Raw genomic sequence first — 20,056 nt, forward strand, 5'->3', positions numbered from 1 at the left:
TGAGGCCCAGAGAAGTTAAATGACTTGCACAAGGTTACCCAGCAGGCCAGTGATAGAGCCAGAATTAGAACCCAGGTCCTCTGGCTCCCGGGCCGGTGCTTTATCAACTAGGCCACGCTGCTTCCCTAATGTGAGCCTTATGTGGAAAAGGATCGCTTTCTCAATGTGAGTTGGATGAAGCTCCTGTGCCTCCCCCCCCCCCCCCCCCCCCCCCCCCCCCCCCCCCCCCCCCCCCCCCCCCCCCCGGCCTCCACCTCCTTGTGTGAAGCAGGCAGCAACCAGTGACTTCACAATGGACGCTTTTTATGTCATGAATTTTGCCAAGGGTTGGTATCTGTATAGAGGTGGGACAGCCATTACACCTAGGTCACCGTCTGAAACATCCAGCCATCTCCAGTCACCACATGAAGCGTCATAAAATCCATAGCTTTCCACCTTCATTTACCGGTAAGAGCCAGAGACCGCCCTGCTTCCTAATAATAGAAACAGGGAATAATAGGGAAGGCTTCAGACATCTCCCTTGGGCTCAGTTAGGTTGCCGTAGTTCCTAGCTACAGGCTCCTCCTTCAGTCACTTCTGCCGGGTTCTGTGTAATGCCCGAGGTTGGCTGAGCAAGAGCTTAAGCATGGATCCTGTACGGACGGGAGGAGACAAAAGCAAGTCCACGGTCTGACTCACGAATTGATTTCAAGTGGTCTTTGAGCATCCTTTTGAGCGATCCACTAGGCTGTTAGCTCCTTTTGACCAGGGATCGGGTCTACCAACTCTCCCAAATGTTTAGTACGGTGCTCTGCACGCAGGAAGCTCTCCATAAAGACTATTGATTGATTGATTAGCTTGGCAGGGGAGAAAATCCCCTGAAGATAGAGGGGAGACTCGGGTCCTCAGTCAAATATCCTATGGGCCAGGCCACTGTGTCCCACATGTAAAGGACCCTCTTCTATATACTTAGCACAGCTTAGTCCAGCGCTTAGTATAGAGCCTGGCACATAGTAAACGTTTAACAACTACCATTATTATTATTATTATTGACTCCCTGTTGAGTCAAGCAGAACTGGATATGGGGGTGGAGGGAGAGGGGGCATTTACTAGACAGAACAGCTCTAGGAACTAAACAGTTCCAGCCTAACAGTGCACCAGTAGAAAGGTCCACCATCTGCCTAGCTCCTTGGATTGTCTCTCAGGAAGCTCGGAACGTATGTATTTTTACTTATCCTCGGCACTCAGCATATAGGTATGTTGCTCCCCTAATTTTCTGCTGAGAGAAAAGACTGAGCCTGTTGTTGGATAGGGATTGTCGCTATCTGTTGCCAAATTGTACTATTCAAGCGCTTAGTACAGTGCTCTGCACACAGTAAGCGCTCAATAAATATGATTGAAAGAATAAATAAGGTTGTATGGGAATCGACCAACCCGGGGTTTCTGAAGAGGGGGTCGGAGCCGTGGATTTCTTTCCTGTGGGTGCTCTTATGCTGAGGAGCTCTGGTGGGGGTTGGAAACAGTTCTTCAAATGCACTTTTGTCTAACCCCTGTTTTCTTTTTCAAATCAGAAGAAGTCAACTCTTAACTGCATGCAATACTGATCAGCTTGTGACCTGAAACACTGGAGCTGTGAAAGAAAATCTGGAGAGGTAAGGAGTGGGGAGATTTGTAGGCACAGACTCTCCATGCACAGGCAATCAGTCAGCCAGTCAGTGCTATTTATTGAGTGCTTATTGGATGCAGAGTGCTGTACAAAGCATTCGGGAGAGTACAGTACAGTAGAGAAGATAGTAATAATTATGGGATTTGTTGAGCATTTACTACGTGCCAAGCACTGTAATAAACGCAGGGGTAGATACAAGATAATCAGGTCCCACATGGGAATCACAGTATAAGTAGGAGGGAGAACAGGTACTGAATCCCCATTTTGCAGATTTGGGAACTGAGGCATAGAGAAGTTGTATGACTTGCCCAAGGTCGCATGGCAGGTAAGTGGCAGAATCAGGATTAGAACCCATGTCTTTTGACTCTCGGGCCTGTGCTCTTTCCACTACACCACACATACGATCCCTGCCCGCAAGTAGCCTATATAGAAGAGGGGGAGACAGATGTTAAAGTATATTACAGATGGATATGTACGAAAGTCCTCTGCCTGTTTGATGGGAATTAGGTGGGCTCCATAGGGAACTGGTGGATTTGAGGAAGGTGGGAGTTTCAAGCTAGAGAAACAGCCACGTTTGACATTGCTGATCCTCTCTCTGACCTCAGTTTCGCCAACTCACTGTTCTTGTGGTTCTATTCCTAGTTCTCTGATTGCTCTTTCTCTGTCTCCTCTGCTGGCTCTTCCTCCTTCCCTCACCTTCATTCAGTCATTCACTCAATCATTTATTGAGCGCTGACTCTGTGCAGAGCACTGTACCAAGTGCTTGGGAGAGTACAACGTAACGATAAACAAACATTCCCTGCCCATAACAAGCTTACGGCCTAGAGATGAGCTCACCCGTTACTTGCGCGGGTCCCTCAAGGCAATGTTCTAAGTCCTCTTCTCCACACTCACTCTTTCTGGGAGTTCAACCACTCCCCTGGCTTCAGCTACCAACGCGATACGGATGACTTCCATATCTAACTTCCCAACCCTACTTGTTTTCAACCTGGTATCTCCTCCTGTTTCCAGGATATCTAATGTAGTATTTGTGCTATTTTCTAAACACTTCCTATGTGCCAGACACCTTACTCTGTGCTGGTGTCTACGAGGTATCAGGTCAGATAAAGGCCCTGTCCCACATGGGGCTCGTGGTCTGAAAGGTTGGGGGGAACAGACATTTAATCCCACTTTTACAGATGAGGAAACCGAGGCCCCGAGAAGTAAAGGGACTTGCTCAAGGACACTCAGCAGGCCGAGTGGGGGAGCTGGGATAAGAACTTAGGTGTCCTGAATCCCAGTCCTGTATCAGAGTGCTGTTCTGGACTCTACTGTATTTCTGGGGTCAGAACCAGCAAAGCCTATTTATTGGACCTGAAGTCACACTCATCTCCAGTTGTTCCCCATCTCAAAGAAAAGTCCTTAGGAAACTAGCTCCTTCAGAGAATTCTGAATTAGGCTGTCCAAAAATTGTGATTCTCACCCCCTGACCAATGCAGTCATCAGTTTGTTCAGTTGTGTGGTAAAGGGGCACTTTCATGATATGAGTGGGATGAAGCTTCTGTTCACTTCCCCCTTTCTACTCCCTCCCCCTAACCCTCTCCCCCTCCTCCCTGCTCCTTCCTCCCCTTCCCCCTCCCCCCTTCTCCCCCCCACCATTGTGTGAAGTAGATAGTAACCAGTGACTTCACAATGGATGCTTTCTATGTCAAGAGTTTTAGTGTATAATGGGATCTGTCTCTCCAGCCGGGGCAGCCATTACAACCAGGTCAGAATCTGAAACAGCCATCTCCAGACACCACAGGAAGCGTCTTAAAACCCACATCTTTCCACCTACACTTACCAGCAAGAGCCAGAGGCTGCCCTCCTTCTTAATGGTAACAGGGAATAACAAGGGAGGCTTCAGACAAACTCCCCTTGGGCTCAGTCACTTCTGGAGGGTTCTGTGCAGTGCCAGCACTTGGCTGAGCATGTGTCTGTTCTACTGAACTCTCCCAAGCACTTAGTACAGTGCTCTGCACCAAAGTAAGCGCTCAATAAATGCGACTGCCTGACCGAGTGACTTAAGCTTGGATCCTGAAAGGATGGGAGGAGACTAAAGCAAGTCCACGGTCTGTCTCACGCACAAATTGACTCCAGGTGGTCTTTGAGAATCCTTTTAAGGCAGATGGGTTGTGAACCTGAACTGAACCGGTGTTAGCCGGTTCACTAGATTGTAAACTCCTCGTGGGCACAGATCGTGTTGACACCAACCTCAATGTTTTGCACTCTCCCAAGTGCTTAGAACAGTGTTTTGCGCACAGAAAGTCCTCCCTAAATAAAAATAATTATGGTATTTGTTAAGCGCTTACTATGTTTCGAGCACTGCTGTATACAGCCAATCAAGTTGGTCACAGTCCCTACCCCACATGGGGCTCACCGTGTAAGTAGGAGGAAGAACCGGTATTGAATCCTCATTTTAGAGTTGAGGAAACTGAGGCACAGAGATAGAGCTGGGATTAGAACCCAGGTTCTCTTACTCCAAAGCCCGTGCTCTTTTCCCTAGGCCACGCTGCTTCCCTAAATATTGACTGATTGATTAGCTCGGCAAGGGAGAAGAGGCCTTGGAGATAGAGGGGGGCGAGATAGGGTCTCAGGTAAACATCATATGGGCCAATGCCACTGAGATCCACATGGATGGGTACCTCTTTTATATACCGATTCTTTGTTGATTCAGGCAGAACTGGGCGTGGAGATGGGGGCAGAGGGGGCATGTACTAGGCAGAGCAGTTCTAAGAACTAAACAGTCGAACCCTGCAGCAGGCGAAGTATCTGCCATCTGCTTGGCTCCTCGGACTGTCTCTCTGGTAACCCGGAAGGTACCCGGGAGGGCAGACCCGAAGGAGGCATCCAAAGGGGTGTCACTTTGTGGCCGGGTTATGCCAGAAGTTATGCCAAGTTCAGCTGGCACCCAGAGCCCAGGGATGAAGCAAAGATCTTTGACCATCTTGTCACTCCTGCAACTCCTGTCTTGGTCCCAGACAAGCCCGTTAGGATGGTCACCTCAGGCAACCCTTCCTTCAATCAATCGATCGATCAGTGGTACTTATTGAGCACTTACTGTGTGCAGGGCACTGTACTAAGCACTCCGGAGAGTACATCATAACAGAGGTGGTAGACACGTTCCCTGCCCTCAAGAAGCTGACGGCATAGCTGTCCCTTCATCTCACCCCTTGTGATGCCATCCCCAACACACTGGACAGAAGCCTTGTGAGGAAGTCACGCTCAATACCCTCCCACCCTTCATCCCTTCCCAGCTCACCTAACTGTCCCCCAGTGCTTAGTACAGTGTCTGGCACATAGTTAGCGCTTAACAAATACCGTCATAATTATTACCCCACTCTAAACTCTCCCACATCCAACCCTTAGCTCACGCTGTTTCTCTAGCCTGGAGCTTGCACTTCCCCACACTCGCCAGCCCTCAGCCCTTTCCCTTTTCAGAGCCCTCCTAAAATCCTACCTCTTCCAGCCAGCCTTCCCTGATTAATTCCAATATCCCTGATTAATTCCAGCAGCCCCCGACCACCCATTTTATATATTTTTACTGATCCTCAGCATTCAGTGTATAGGTATATTGCTTCCCTTATTTGTAAATAAGGGTGCGTGGCTGTGGGATTTGACTAACTGGGGGCTTCTGAGGAGAGGGGTGGGATCTGTGGTTGTCTTTTCTGAGGGTGCTCTTATGTTGAAGAGCTCAGGTGGGGGTTGGGAACCATTTGGAAAATACAATTTTGTCTAATCCCTGTTCTTTTCATTTTCAAACCGTAGGAAGTCAGCGATAAACTGCATGCAACACTCACCGGTTTGTTACCTAAAACATTGAAACTGTGAAAGAAAATTAAGAATCTAGAGGTAGGAAGTAGGGGGATTTTCAGTTATAGACTCCCCGTCCAGCGGCAAACAGTCAATCAATCAATGCTATTTATTGCGTGCTTACGGGGGTACAGAATACTGTACTGAGTGCTTGGGAGGGTACAATACAGTAGAGTAGGTAGAAACAATCCCTGCCCACAAGGACCTTATAGGCTAGAAGAAGAGACAGACATTCAAGTAAATTACTGGGGTAGATACAAGGTAATCAGGTTGGACACAGTCCTTGTCCTGCATGGGACTCACAGTCTTAATTCCCATTTTACAAGTGAGGTAACTGAGGCACAGTGAAGTGCCTTGCCCAAGGTCGCAGAGCAGACAAGTGGCAGAGCCAGGATTAGAACCCAGGTCCTTCTGACTCCTAAGCCCGTTCTTCCCAGACTAAGCCTCCCTTTTCCTCTGCTCCTCCTCCCCTCCGCGTCACCCCAACTCGCTCCCTTTGCTCTCCCCGCCCCACAGCACTTGTGTATATATATACCTATCCAGAATTCTGTCTATATTGATGCCTGTTTGCTTGTTTGGGTGTGTATATATCTATAATTTTATTTATTTGTATTGATGCCTGCTTGTTTTGATGTCTGTGTCCCCCCTTCTAGACTGTAAGCCTGGTGTGGGCAGGGATTGTCTCTATTGCTGAATTGTACTTTCCAAGCACTTAGTACAGTGCATTGCACACAGCAAGCACTCAGTACATACGATTAAATGAATTATTATTATTATTATTGTATTTGCTAAGCGCTTACTATGTGCCAAGCACTGTTCTAAGCACCGGGTTAGATAGAAGGTAATCAGGTTGCCCCACATGGGGCTGACAGCCTCAGTCCCCATTTTATAGATGAGGTAACTGAGACCCAGAGAAGTTAAGTGTCTTGCCCAAGGTCACACCGCAGACAAGTGGCGGAGCCGGGATTAGAACCCACGTCCTCTGACTCCCAAGCCCGGGCTCTTTCCACTAGTCCACGCTGCTTTTCCTGCAGAAGGGAGGGCAAATGAAGGGAGAGGTTAGTCGGGGAAGGCCTCTTAGAGATGTGATTTTAGACGGGCTTTGCAGGTCGGGGGGGAGTGGTGGTCTGTGGGATATGAAGCGGGAGGGAATTCCAGGTCAGCGGGAGGATGTGGGCAAGCGTCAGTTCCCAACAGAGGAATTGGGCTGGCAGTTGTCATAGTTTGGGTTCCATAAGTTTATTTGCCATCTAGAAGACCTCTTGCTTTAGAAAGTTGCTGACTTCACTGACAGTGACCCTAACGAACGGACACGGAGATCTCATGACCACGAGCGCTTCTCTCTGGCAGCTCCAGCCAAAACGAGCCATCCCCTCTCATAACGTTAGCCAACCTCACCCATAACTGAGAAGCAGCGTGGCTCAGTGGAAAGAGCATGGGCTTGGGAGTCATAGGTCATGAGTTCAAATCCCGGCTCTGCCACTTGTCAGCTGTGTGACTGTGGCCAAGTCAGTTAACTTCTCTGTGCCTCAGTTACCGCATCTGTCAAATGGGGATTACCTGTGAGCCTCACGTGGGACAACCTGATTACCCTGTACCTACCCCAGTGCTTACCCCAGTGCGAACAGGGCTCGGCACATAGTAAGCGCTTTACAAATACCAACATTATTATTATAACTCCCGCCTTTATACACCGTTGTCATACCATCGGTCGGTCATTCGATCGTATGTATTATGTGCAGAGCACTATGCTAAGCGCTTGGGCGAGGACAATACAACAATAAATGGACATATTCCCCGCCCCCAGTGAGCTTACAGTCTAGAGGGGGAGATGGGCATTAATAAGAAAAACTAATTTATACTGAGTAATTTAAAGATATGTACATAAGTGCTGAGGGGTTGGGGGTAAACTCCAGGCATTAGCACCTCATATCTGTATCCATTGTAAATAATCCCGTCTCCTGAGTCCTGGTGAGTGACCTGGCATCTGCACCCTGCCTGCGAACACCTATCGTTCATACCTTGTATCTGCTTTCAGAGCAGACAGTCTCTTGGGCCTTTCTCCAGGGGGAAGAGCCCTTGGGAGGAGAAGCCTTCTACGTGAAGGTCCTCTCTGCATTCTGGGCTGGCCTCCAGAAGGCTTCCACGGGTGTTAACAGGAGCTTTTCTGGGGGTCGGTGTTCAGTTTCAGGGTCTTAACTGGCTAGAGTAGAAATCATGAATAATCCATTTCCAGTTCTTCTTCGCAGACAGAGGGAAAACTGTTTTCTCCAACCCCCCCATACACACTTACTCACTAACACACTCACACACACCCATCTTCCATTGAGGCAGCCTACACTACCCCATACCCCCATCCTAAAACTAATTATCCTAAATGACCCACAAATCTGTTTCAGCTTCCTTTGGGAGGTGTCAGGTGAAGTGCAGATATGCCAGTTTCTACTGGAACTGTGTCAGAACAGTTGGGTCAGAAACACCAAGGACCCAGAAAGGCCAACCAGCAGCAGAGGCTGTCTTCCTGAAGTGAAGAGGCTGCCTTCTCTCTTTTTCTCCTCTTCCTCCCTTTCCCCTCCCTTTTCCTCTTCCTCCTCCTCCTCTTTCTTGTTGCTGAGCTACTGCACATAAGGGAGTGCTTAAAAAAGAGTACAAGTTCTCCCAAGTGCTTAGAACAGTGCTCTGCGCATAGTATGCGCTCAATAAATACCATAGATTAATTGATGTCCTGGAAGCAGGAGGAGATCCTAGGGTGAAATCGGGTAGGGCTGGGTAGATAGATATGGAAGTCATCCTAATAGAGATGGTAGCTCAAGCCAGGCGAGCCGCTGAACTCCCAGAAAGAATGAATGTGGCGGAGAAGAGGACTTAGAACACCGTCTTGTGGGAAATCCACGGGAAACAGATGAGGGAAGGAGGAAGGACCAGCAGAGGAGCCTGAGAAGGAGCAATATACCCCCACAATATGAGAGGGAAGGAGAATAAGTATTTTTATTCCCATTTTACAGATGAGGAAACTGACACGCAGTGAAGTTAAGTGATTTGCCCAGGGTCACACAGCCAGCAAAAGACACTGTTGGGAAACAGCATGGCCTAGTGGATAAAGCACGGGCTGGGGAGTTAGAAGGTCCTGGGTTCTGATGCCCACTCTGCCACTTGTCTGCTGTGTGACCTTGGGCAAGTCGCTTCACTTCTCTGTGCCTCAGTTACCTCACCTGTAAAATGGGAATTCAGACCGTGAGCCCCATGCTTTTATGCACCTCAACGTTGAGTACAGTGCCGTGCACATAGTAAGCACTTAAGCACAATAATAATACTAATAATAATAGTAATAATGTTAGACCCTGGGTGTTCTGATTCCCAGCCCATTGCGGAGTGCCATCCTGGGGAGCAGAACCAGCGAAGTCCACTGGGACCAAGGTCACCCCCATCTCCAGTTGTTCCCCATCTAAAGAAAAGTCCCTGGGAAACTAGCTCCTTCAGAGAACTCTGAATGTGGCTGTCCAAAAATTTTGACTCTCACCCCCTGACCATACCTGGTCACCAGTTTGGTCTATTATGTGGAAAAGGGTCATTTTCTCTATGTTGTGAGTGGGATGAAGCGCCTGCATCTTTCCCCTCCCCTCTCTCCCCTTCCCCTCCCTCTCCCACTTCTTCCTCCCCCCTTCACCGTCTTCCACCCACCCTCTTCCTCCCTTCCCCGTCACCTCACTGTGTGAAGTAGCTAGCAACCAGTGATTTCACAATCGATGCGTTCTGTGTCGAGAGTTTTGGTTAGTAATGGAATCCGACCAGAGGTGGAGCAGGCATCGCAACCAGGTCAGGATCTGAAACATCCAGCCATCTCCAGTCACCACATGCAGCGTCTTAAAACGCACAGCTTTCCACCTACAGTAATCAATAAGAGCCGGAGGCTGCTCTGCTTCCTAATAATAGCAACGGGGAATAACAGGGGAGGGTTCAGACTACTTCCTTGGGCTCAGTTGTAGGTTACTGTAGTTCCTAGCTAGGGGCTCCTGTCTTAGTCACTTCTGTTGGGTTCTGCACAGTGTCAGAGCTTAGCTGATCAAGGGCTTCAACTCGAGTACTGGAAGAGTGGGAGGGAGACAAAAGCAAGCCCACGGTCCATCTCACTCACAAGCTGATTCCAAGAGGTTTTGGACTGTCTTTTAAAGGCAGATGTCTCATATGGTGTGGTGGATACAGCACGGGCCTGGGAGTCAGATGGTCATGCGCTCTAATCCCGGCTCTGCCCCGTGTCTGCTGTGTGACCTTGGGCAAGTCACTTAACGTCTCTGGGCCTCGGTTACCTCCTCCGTAAAAAATGGGGATTAAGAATGTGAGCCCAATGTGGGACAGGGACTGCGTCCAACCTGCTTAACTTGTACTACCTCAGCGCTTAGAACAATGCTTGGCACATGGTAAGTGCTTAACAAGTACCATTATCATTATTGTAAACCTGAACCGAACCAATATTAGCTGGTTCACTAGATCGGTCTTGCAGATCATGCTCTCTTTAAGCTCCCTGTGGGCAGGGATCATGTCTACCAACTCCACTATATTGTACTCTCCCAAGAGCTTAGAACAGCGTTCTGCACACAGCGCTCCTTTGATACGATTGATTGACTGATTAGCTTGGTGGCGGGGAGGGGATGTCCTGAAGATAGAGGGGGGCCTCAGAGGTCCTCAGGTGAACATTGTATGGTTTCTGAAGAGTGGGGTCAGAGCCCTGGATTTCATTTCTGTGGGTGCTGTTAGGTTGTGGGTGCTTAGGTGAGGGTTGGAAACAGTTTGGCAAATATAATTTGATCTAATCCCCGTTGTATTCCTTTTCAAACCAGAAATCGTTATCGATTAGCTGCTCATAATACTGACCGTTCTGTTACCTGAAACACTGAAGCTGTGAAAGAATATTTGGAATCAAGGGGTAAGGAGTCGGTGGGGGTGGAGGATTGTAGGCATAGATCCAAAGGCAATCAATCAGTCAGTAAATCAATGCTATTTATTAAGTGCTTACTGGGTGCGGAGTACTGTGCTAAGCACTTGGGAGAGTACAATATTGTAGAGTAGGTAGACATGATCCCTGCCCACAGATAGCTTATACACTAGATGGGGGTTTATTATTAAGTGCTGTCGAGTCGTTTTCGATTCATAGCGACTCCACGGAGATACTTTCTCCAGAATGTCCTGTCCTCTGTCATAATACGCAACCTTTCTAACCTTTCCCTTATCGTTGTTATGGTCTCTATCCATCTAGCTGCTGGTCTGTCTCTTCCATGTTTTCCCTGGACTTTTCCTAGCATTAGTGTCTTCTCCAGAGAATTAGTCCTCCTGATTATATGTCCAAAGTACACTAATCTAAGTCAAGTCGTTTGGCCTTCCAAAGACCACTTTGGTTTAATTTGCTCTACATTAAAATAAATTACAGACGGATATGTACGTAAGTGCTATGGGTGATTGGATGATATGACTTGGGATACTGAAAATTAATCAGGGAAGGCTTGCTGGAGGAGGTGGGATTTTTAGGAGGGCTCCAAAGAGGGAAATGCCTGAAGGCTGGTGGATTTGGGGAAGGTGAGTTTCTTGCTAGAGAAAGAGCCACCTTCGACTTTGCTGATCACTCACTCCCGTCTCCTAGAAACTCTCTCTGACCTCGGTTTCTCCAACTTGGTGCTCTCATGGTTCTCTTCCTAGTTCTCTGAATGCTCCTTCTCTGTCTCCTCTGCTGGCTCTTCCTCCTTCCCTTACCCTTTAGGGGTCCCGCAAGATGATGTTTTAGGTCCTCTTCTCCTCTTTCTGGGAGTTCAACCACTGGCCTGGCTTCAGCTACCACGCCTATATGGATGACTCCCTTTTCTATCTACCCAGCCCTACTTGTTTTCAATCTGGCATCTCCTCCTGCTTCCAGGATATCTAATAATTGTAATACTCGTGCTATTGTCTAAGCGCTCACTATTTGCCAAGCATCATACAGTTTGCTGGCATAGCTACAAGGTATCAGGTCAGACACAGACCTTGTCTCTCATGGGGCACACGGGCTGAGAGGAAGGGAGAACAGGCATTTAATCTCCCTTTTACAGATGAGGAAACGGAGGCCCCGAGAAGCAAAGTGACTTTGCCCAAGGTTATGTAGCAGGAGAGTGGGGGATCTGGGATGAGAACTCGGGGGATCTGGGATGAGAACTCAGGTGCCCTGATTCCCAGCCCTGTATCAGAGCGCTGTCCTGGGCTCACTGTATTTCTGGGGGGCAGTAACAGCAGAGCCCATTGGACCAAAAGTCATACCCACATCCAACTGTTCCCCATATCAAAGAAAAGTCCCTGGGAAACTGATTCCTCCAGAGAATTCTGGATTTGACTGTCCAAAAATTGTGACTCTTATCCCGACCACATGTGGTCAGTAGTTCTGTTATGTGGAAAAGAGTCACTTTCTCAGTGCCATGAGTGAGATGAAGCACCCTCACCCTCCTTCCTCCCTCCATTTTCCCCATCCCAGTGGCCTCAGCTCACCAACTAACTGTACGCCACTTTCAACTCTCTCACCTCCGAACCCTGGCTCACGCTGTTCCTCTAGCCTGCCTCTTGCACCTTCTCCAAATCTGCCAGCCGCCAGCCCCCAGCCCCTTCCCTCTTATAATAATTATGGCATTTGTTAAGCGCTTACTATGTGCCAAGCACCGTTCTAAGCACTGGGGTAGATACAGGGTAATCAGGTTGTCCCACCTGGGTCTCACAGTGTTAATCCCCATTTTACAGATGAGGTAACTGAGGCCCAGAGAAGTTAAGTGGCTTACCCAAGGTCACCCCGCAGACAAGTGGCGGATCCGGGATTAGAACCCACGTCCTCTGACTTCCGAGCCCGGGCTCTTTCCACTAAGCCACGCTGCTTCTCTTCAGAGCCCTCCTAAAATTCCACCTTCCCTGAGTAACTCCCAACATCCCAAGTCATATCAGCCCACCAACCATCCATAGTACATTTATTTTTACAGATCTTCAGCACTCATTGTCTAGGTATACTGCTCCCCCTATTTGTAAATGAGGTTGAATGTCTGAGGAAATTGACCAACCGGGGATTTCTGAAGAGAGTCGTGGATTTCTTTTCTGGGGGTTGGAATCGGTTCTGGAAGTGCAGCTTTGTCTAACTCCTGTTGTTTTCTTTTTCAAACCAGGGGAATCAGCGAGTAACTGCATGCAATATTGACCAGCCTGTTAGCAATAACACTGAAGCTGTGAAAGAAAATCTATAATCAAGAGGTAGGGAGTGGGGGGAATTGTTGGTATTATTTCAGATGTTAGGCCTACTGGATGAGGGAAAGGGGACATTAGAGAGGATCTGAGAACATAATGGCTTTGGCAGCCATAACAGAAGACCCTTTATCTTGGCACTGGGTGGAGGGAGAAAATTTAACCCCTTGGGGAGTGCTTTCAGTTTGCCAAAAGTCCCCCACCCCTGTTTCAAACTCAGAGCCATGAGAAGGAATTGACATTTACAAGACAGATAGGATTCAGTTGCTGAACCTGGGAGGGTGGGTTGTCTAAAGACCCCTCAAAGCTACCTCTCCAAGGAGTGAGAAACAAACCAAGGAATGCTCGATGAAGGGGGCCGACTCCTAGTGGGAACAAAATTCCAGGAAACTGCAGTTATCTGGGAAAAGATGGCCCATTTGCCACCTGTCACTGGTTGGGAAGCCCCCTGGGCCTTGGCCTGTTTCTGGTGAAGAGGTTTGGCGAGGTGGGCACAGTAGGCCTCAACTGATTTTTAACCAAAGTGGGTATGCGCAATTTGGCCGAATGGGTGTTTTCACTACACATTTTGGAGAAAAACGAAATGGCTGGGTGGGGGCGAGGGGAGTGTTTCTCTCATAGGATCGACAGCGAGGGGGCGGAACCATTAATTTCATCCCCCAGCATTTTGGGCAGAGCAGGTCGCCGTAGCCAGCCCGCCAGCCCCTTGTTGTTGGAAAGGGACCAGAGGTAGGGCCAAGGTGCCTACTCCTCTTGCCGCCTGTTGGCAGACCTTGGTTCCCATCAGTGCCACGGCCACCACGGTCTCTCTTACCCTCACCAGGCTCCAGAATGGGATCAGAGGCTCCTCTGGCTCTGGTTCCAGAGCCATGCGAGGATGAGTCACCCACCCTCCTCACCTCTGCTTCTCCCAGGCAGCCAATCTACTTTCTCCCTTCCCTCTCCTCGTGACCCACTCGCACACCTCTCGTTGTTCCGCCCTTGTAAGAGTTCATCTTAAACAGATTGCTCCACTGCCGGCCGAGTTCCTCTAGGCCGTAAACCCCTCCTGGAAGTAGAAGCAGTGTGACCTGGTGGAGAGAGCGTGGACCTGTGAGCCAGAGGACCTGGATGCTAATCCCAGCTCCACCACGTACTTGCAGTGTGACCCTGGGCCAGTCACTGCACTTTTCTGGGCCTCACTTCCCTCATCTGCAAAATGGGGATTCAGTACCCGTTCTCATGTTCTGAAGCAGGGTGGCACAGAGGATAGAGCATGGGCCTGGGAGTCAGAAGGACCTGGTTCTAATCCTGGCTCTGCCACAAATCTGCTGTGTGACCTTGGGCAAGTCACTTCACTTCTCTGGGCCTCAGTTCCCTCATCTGCAAAATGGGGATTAAGACTGTGAGCCCCACGTGGGACAGGGACTGTGTCCGACCTGATTCCCCTGTATCTATCCCAGCACTTAGAAGGGTGCCTGGCACATAGTAAGCGCTTAACGAATACCGTAAAAAAAACCACCACGAGGCCACATGGTGTCCACTTGGCTCGCTGACCCAGAACTGCCGGCCACTCCTGCAGTCGCCACGCAACCATCAGTGGCCCCACCCCAAGTCAGTGGTAACTGGAAACTCTGGGCCAGGAAGTTAGTAAGGTGCTCTGCACATAGTAAGCACTCAATAAATGCAAATGAATGAATGAATGAAGTCGTGGTGACTGCAGAAATGCCGCTGCAGTGGCTCCAGAGCCCCATCTTGTCTCTACGAGATCAATCGATCGATGATATTCATTGAGCACTTACTGTGTGCACAGCACTGTACTAAGTCCTTCTGACTCCCAGGCCCGGGATCTAGTCACTAGGCCACAAAATGGCTGCTACCGCAGCTCCGGAGCCCCAACTTCTGCCTCTTCCCTGGAGCATCTCCCCCCGCCCCCTGGCCTGCTTGGGTAGGCTAGAGGCAAAAGGCAGATGGCTCATCCTCGTGGGGTCAGAACCTGGGGGCCGGAGGAGCCGCTGGCCCAGCCCCGGAGCTCGATGAGGGCAAGAGAAATGGCGGGGGCGGCGGCGTTGTGGACAGGGAGGGTTAAGACCCTTTACTTCCCTCGACTTTTCAAAAACGGTGGCCCCCGCCCAGATCTTCTCAAAGATGGCCTCGTCGCCGCCCTTCTTCAAGACACAGCGGGGTGGAGGTGATCTGCCAGAGAGAGGTAAGTGAGGGTCTCAGAGCCAAGCCGCCTGGAGCGCTCGGGCGACGGGTAGTCATGGGGACGACGGAGAAACAGTCTTCCTGAGAAAGGCCACACACGATGTCATTGTGTCATACATGAACACGACGGGGTCACGTGGCAAGTGTGGGTCGGCCCTCGCGGCCCCACCTCATTGCAGCAGCAGGATGTCTGAAACCGGCCCTGGCTGGATTTAAGGCTAAATGGCTACCTGGTTGCTTTGAGCTACTTCTGCTGTGCCTCTAGTCTGAATTCAGCCCTGCGTGGGCTGTTCTTAATGAGTTTCAGAGTGAGAATGGATCTCTGACTTCCCCTTGTGACACCGCTATGACCTTTTAAACCTCTTCTATAGTCTGATCGCTCCTGTGACGGTTAGCCCCAGAGCCGTTCGTAATGCTAGGATTCGAATGGGGTTGGTGAGTCAGATCTTAGCACTCGGACGTGATGCGTGAATAACCTACAGGGCCTTATCGTGCAGCTTTTTTGAGGTATTTGTCAAGTGCTTGCTATGTGCCGAGCACTGGGATAGATGCATTTCGGTCAGTTCGGACACACTCCCTAACCCCACGTCAGTCAATCAATCAATCGGTGGTATTTATTGAGTTCTGATTTTCTGCAGAATACTAAGTGCTTGGGAGACTACAATAACGTAGACATGATCACTGCCTTCAAGGAGCTTACGTGTAGAGGAAGCAACTGAGTATAAGTGCTGTGGGGTGCAGATTGTGGAGCAGAGATAACGCAGAAAGGAGAGAGAATAGGGTGGGAAAATGAGAGATTAGTTAGGGAAGGCTTCCTGGAGGAGAGGTAATTTTAGTAGGGCTTTGAAGATAGGGGAGGGTCACGGTCTGTCGGAGATGAAGGGGGCAAGAGTTCGGGGCAAGATTTCCAGGCAAGGGGTTGATGGAGAGAAGCAGCGTGGCCTAGTGGAAATTATGATGATGATGATGATGGCATTTGTTAAGCGCTGACTATGTGCAAAGCATAATAATAATGTTGGTATTTGTTAAGCGCTTACTATGTGCCGAGCACTGTTCTAAGCGCTGGGGTAGACATAGGGGAATCAGGTTGTCCCACGTGGGGCTCACAGTCTTAATCCCCATTTTACAGATGAGGGAACTGAGGCACAGAGAAGTTAAGTGACTTGCCCACAGTCACACAGCCGACAAGTGGCAGAGCTGGGATTCGAACTCATGAGCTCTGACTCCAAAGCCCGTGCTCTTTCCACTGAGCCAAAAAGCACTGTTCTAAGCGCTGGGGAGGATCCAGGGTGATCAGGTTGTCCCACATGGGGCTCACAGTCTTCATCCCCATTTTACAGGTGGGGGTAACTGAGGCCCAGAGAAGTGAAGCGACTTGCCCAAAGTCACACAGCTGACAAGCGGCTAAGCCGGGATTTGAACCCACGACCATTATGTACATATCTGTAATTTATTTATATTAATGTCTGTCTCCCCCTCTAGACTGCAAGATCCTTGTGGACAGGGAATGTGTCTGTTATACTGTTGCATTGTACTCTCCTAAGTGCTTAGTATAGTGCTCAATAAATATAATCGACTGATTGACTGGAAACAGCACAGACCCGGGAGTCAGAAGGACCTGGGTTCTAATCCCAGCTCTACCAGTTGCTTGCCGTGTGATCTTGGGCAAGTCACTCAACGTCTCTGTGCCTCGGTTTCCTCGACTGTAAAATGGAGCTTGAATACCTGTTCTCCCTCCTATTTAGGCCGTGAGTCCCATGCGGGACAGGGACAGGGACATTAACTTGCACCTACCCCAGAATTTAGAACAGTGTTTGACACAGAGTAATTGCTTAACAAATACCATAAAAAACCAACCGTGCACAGGATGGTTTTTTTTTTTAGAAAACTGATCTGAACAGCAGGGTGAGGTACGGACTGGAGACGGGAGAGGCGGAAGGCAGGGAGTTCAGTACGGTGTCGTGAGGCTCCCACTCTAAGGAGATAGAGAACAGGTATTGAATCCCCATTTTACAGATGAGGAAATCGAGGCACAGAAAGTTAGGTGAATTGCCTAAGGCGACCCAGCGGGTAAGCGGCGGAGACTGGATTAGAACACAGATCCCCGGACTCCCAGGTCCCAATCCTTCTGCAGGCCATGCCGCTTCCTTTCCAACTGTGATCTCTCCAACCCTGCTCTCAGTCGCTACCCCCTTGTAGCCCCTCTTCACCCTCCTCCCAATTCCTGCCTTTCTTTCGTAGTTAAATAGCTTCCAGGACCCAAAGGCTGAGAAAAACCCCTCCTGCTGGATTTCCAAAGAGAAAGAGTGCCACCCAGAGGTTTTTCCATTAGATATTGGGCAACGAGGTCCCAACGGGCCCCCTGTCTCTCCCGGCCCATGCTTCCTCAAACATGGACACCAATGGGAAGTGAATCACGAAGCCATCCTGGACATCTACTGTCTTCTCTGGCTCACTGCCCATTGGCTAGTGAGGCTGGTTGAGAGAAGCGTAATGGCCTAGTGGACAGAGCACGGGCCTGGTGGTCAGAAGGACCTGGGTTCTAATCCTGACTTTGCCATTCGTCTGCTGTGTGACCTTTGGGTAAGTCACTTGACTTCTCTGGCCCTCAGTTCCCTCATCTGGAAAATGGGGATTAAGACTGTGCGCCCCATGTAGAAAGGGACTGTGTCCAACCTGATTAGCTTGTGTCTATCCCAGCGCTTAGTACAGTGTTTTGACACAGAGTGTTTAACAGATGCCATCATCATCATCATTATTAGTTGAGTGTTTGGCATATAGTAAGCTCTTAACAAATATAATTATTAGAGAGAAAAATGGGCCCCTGATCAAGGGAAGAAAAGCACAGCGAATGATAAGGCTGCTGGGCACAAATCCATCCGTACGTTCCTACAATGACTCAGTGGTATTTACTGAGCGCTTACTGTGTGCAGAGCACTCTACTAAGCGCTTGGAGCACGATGCAGTAGAGTTGGTAGGCAAGGATCCTTGCACTTCTCTGCCCCCTGTGGAAACTTAAAATTTTTGTCCAGAACCTCTAAGTTTCACTGTCTCTGCAAAAGGGGAACCATATTCTGTGATTTTATTGTTTGGTGATAAGCTCTTAGTGCAGTGCTTAGCACAGTAAGTGCTCTCTTCAACGGAGAGCTGCTCATCATCATCATCGTCATCAGTAGTATTTATTGAGCAGATATTGTGTGTAGAGCACTAAAATGAGTATTTGGGGGACATAGAGAAAAAGTATAAGAATAAACCTCACCCTTGATAATAATAATAATAATGTATTTGTCAAGCGCTTACTATGTGCCAAGCACTGTTCTAAATGCTGGGGTAGATACAAGGTAATCAGGTTGTCTCACGTGGGGCTCACAGTCCTAATCCCCATTTTCCAGATGAGGGAACTGAGGCACCGAGAAGCGAAGTGACTTGCCCGGAGTCACACAGAGGACAAGTATCAGAGCCGGTATTAGGACCCACGACCTCTGACTCCCAAGCCCAGGCTCAGAATGGGGAACACAAGGAGACAAGATGATTAGTTCTTCCACACTGTTACCCCCTCAGCGAGCTGAGACAGGGCTTTTGACTCGATGCCCTCACCCCTGATCGCTCGCTGCTTCGTCTCAAGTCTCGGTGGCACCCGGATTTTAGCAACTTTCCGGGAATCCCGGGGCATGTCTTTTCCCCCACTCTGATGAAGTAGATGTTTATGCAGTAGTGGTTTGTTGGTCTAGTTTCAGCAGTAATATCTTGTGAGCGCCTGTTTGGGGCAGGGCACCGTAGTAGGTGCTCGGGAATGAAGAGTGAAGAGGCCATCCACCTCCACCCACATGGAGATGCTAGGGATGCAGTGAGTCGAGCCGGACTATGTGCTCGGACCGATGCGTTGGCGGTTTTGATGGAGAGGAAACAGCGTGAATCAGTGGAGAGAGCCCAGGGTTGGGAGTCAAAGGTCGTGGGTTCTAATCCTGACTCTGCCACCTGTCTGCCATGTGACCTTGGGCAAGTCACTTCACTTCTCTGGACCTCAGTTACCTCATCTGTGAAAATGGGGAATTAAAAAACGTGAGCCCCACATGGGACAATCTGATGACCCCGTATCTCCCCCAGCGCTTAGAACAGTGCTCTGCACATAGTAAGCGCTTAACAAATAACATTATTATTAGAGGATGGGGTGAATTTTGGGTTCTAATCCCGGCTCCCCCACTTGTCTGCCGTGAGGCCTCGGGCAAGTCACTTCGCTTCTCCGGCCCTCAGTTCCCTCATCTGTGAAACGGGGATGAAGACCATGAGCCCCGTGCGGGAAAGGGACCGGGGCCGACCCGATTTGCCTGTATTCACCCAGGCGCCCGGGACAGTGCCCGGCACGTAGTCAGCGCTTATTGTTATTATTGTTATTTGGGGGACCTGTGAAGAGACCCCAGGATTTCGCGACTGACCGATTCGGGGGGCGGGAGTGAAAGGATAATGCCGATGCCGTGGGCTCGAGAGATGGGGGGATGGTGGTAGCAGTCGTGATGGGAAAGAGTAGATTATTTGGGAGAGAAGATGAGGAGCTGCTTTGGATAGAGAAAAATACTCGGGAATACACCGTAGTCGAAGGGTAGGGTTTTTATCCATCTCGGGGGGCAGGGTACCACGTCGTCCAGTCTATTGCGGGTGATTTAATCCCTCTAAATTCGTGACTGGAAGAGGGGGAGAAGCGTGAGAATAGACGAAGGGCAGGGAGCCGAGGAGCGGCCACCGCGGCTCCCATTTTCCCAGGGACCGGCGGGGCTTGGCGCTGCCCGTTGCGAGAGGCATGGCGGTGTCTCAGACCGCAGTGGCGGCCGGTAGCTCCGGCGAGACGATTTCGGCGGCGGAATGGAGGGTTTTGGGGTGTGGGGCGGAGAAGAAAACTCCATTTCCCAGAAGGCCGCTGGGTCTCCGCGCGCGCGCGCCCCACGCCCCCCCCGGCCCCGCCCCGCCAATCCAATTTCCGTCGCGTCCGCGCGGCGGCACGCAGCGCGGGTGACGCAGAATGTCTAGGACGTTTAGAATCGCGGTCGCGTCGAGTGCGGTGTGTGCGCGAGGGGGCCGCTGGCGGGGTCCGGACCTGCGGCGGAGACACCCGGAAAGGTGAGACGGAGCCTGCCCGCTGGGGGCTACGGAGGG

General features: G+C 50.0%; 1 protein-coding gene across 5 annotated transcripts in view; it reads left to right on the forward strand.

Moving 5' to 3' along the window:
* The first annotated feature begins 339 nt into the window (after positions 1–339).
* The window catches only part of DCAF1 (DDB1 and CUL4 associated factor 1), a 78,961-nt gene continuing 59,244 nt past the window's right edge, over positions 340–20,056 (forward strand). The window contains exons 1-5 of one of the 5 annotated variants that reach the window (XM_029052613.1): positions 340–447; positions 1,551–1,631; positions 5,432–5,515; positions 10,315–10,400; positions 12,643–12,727. The gene's annotated coding sequence lies outside the window, so the exon portion shown is untranslated. Of the gene's footprint in view, positions 448–1,550; positions 1,632–3,432; positions 3,502–5,431; positions 5,516–10,314; positions 10,401–12,642; positions 12,728–19,914; positions 20,021–20,056 lie in introns of those variants that run through there. The other 4 variants (XM_039910514.1, XM_039910516.1, XM_039910515.1 and 1 more) reach the window with 4 other exon arrangements.

The sequence above is a fragment of the Ornithorhynchus anatinus genome, chromosome X2 (assembly GCF_004115215.2).
Source record: "Ornithorhynchus anatinus isolate Pmale09 chromosome X2, mOrnAna1.pri.v4, whole genome shotgun sequence".
NCBI classification, from domain to species: Eukaryota; Metazoa; Chordata; class Mammalia; order Monotremata; family Ornithorhynchidae; genus Ornithorhynchus; species Ornithorhynchus anatinus.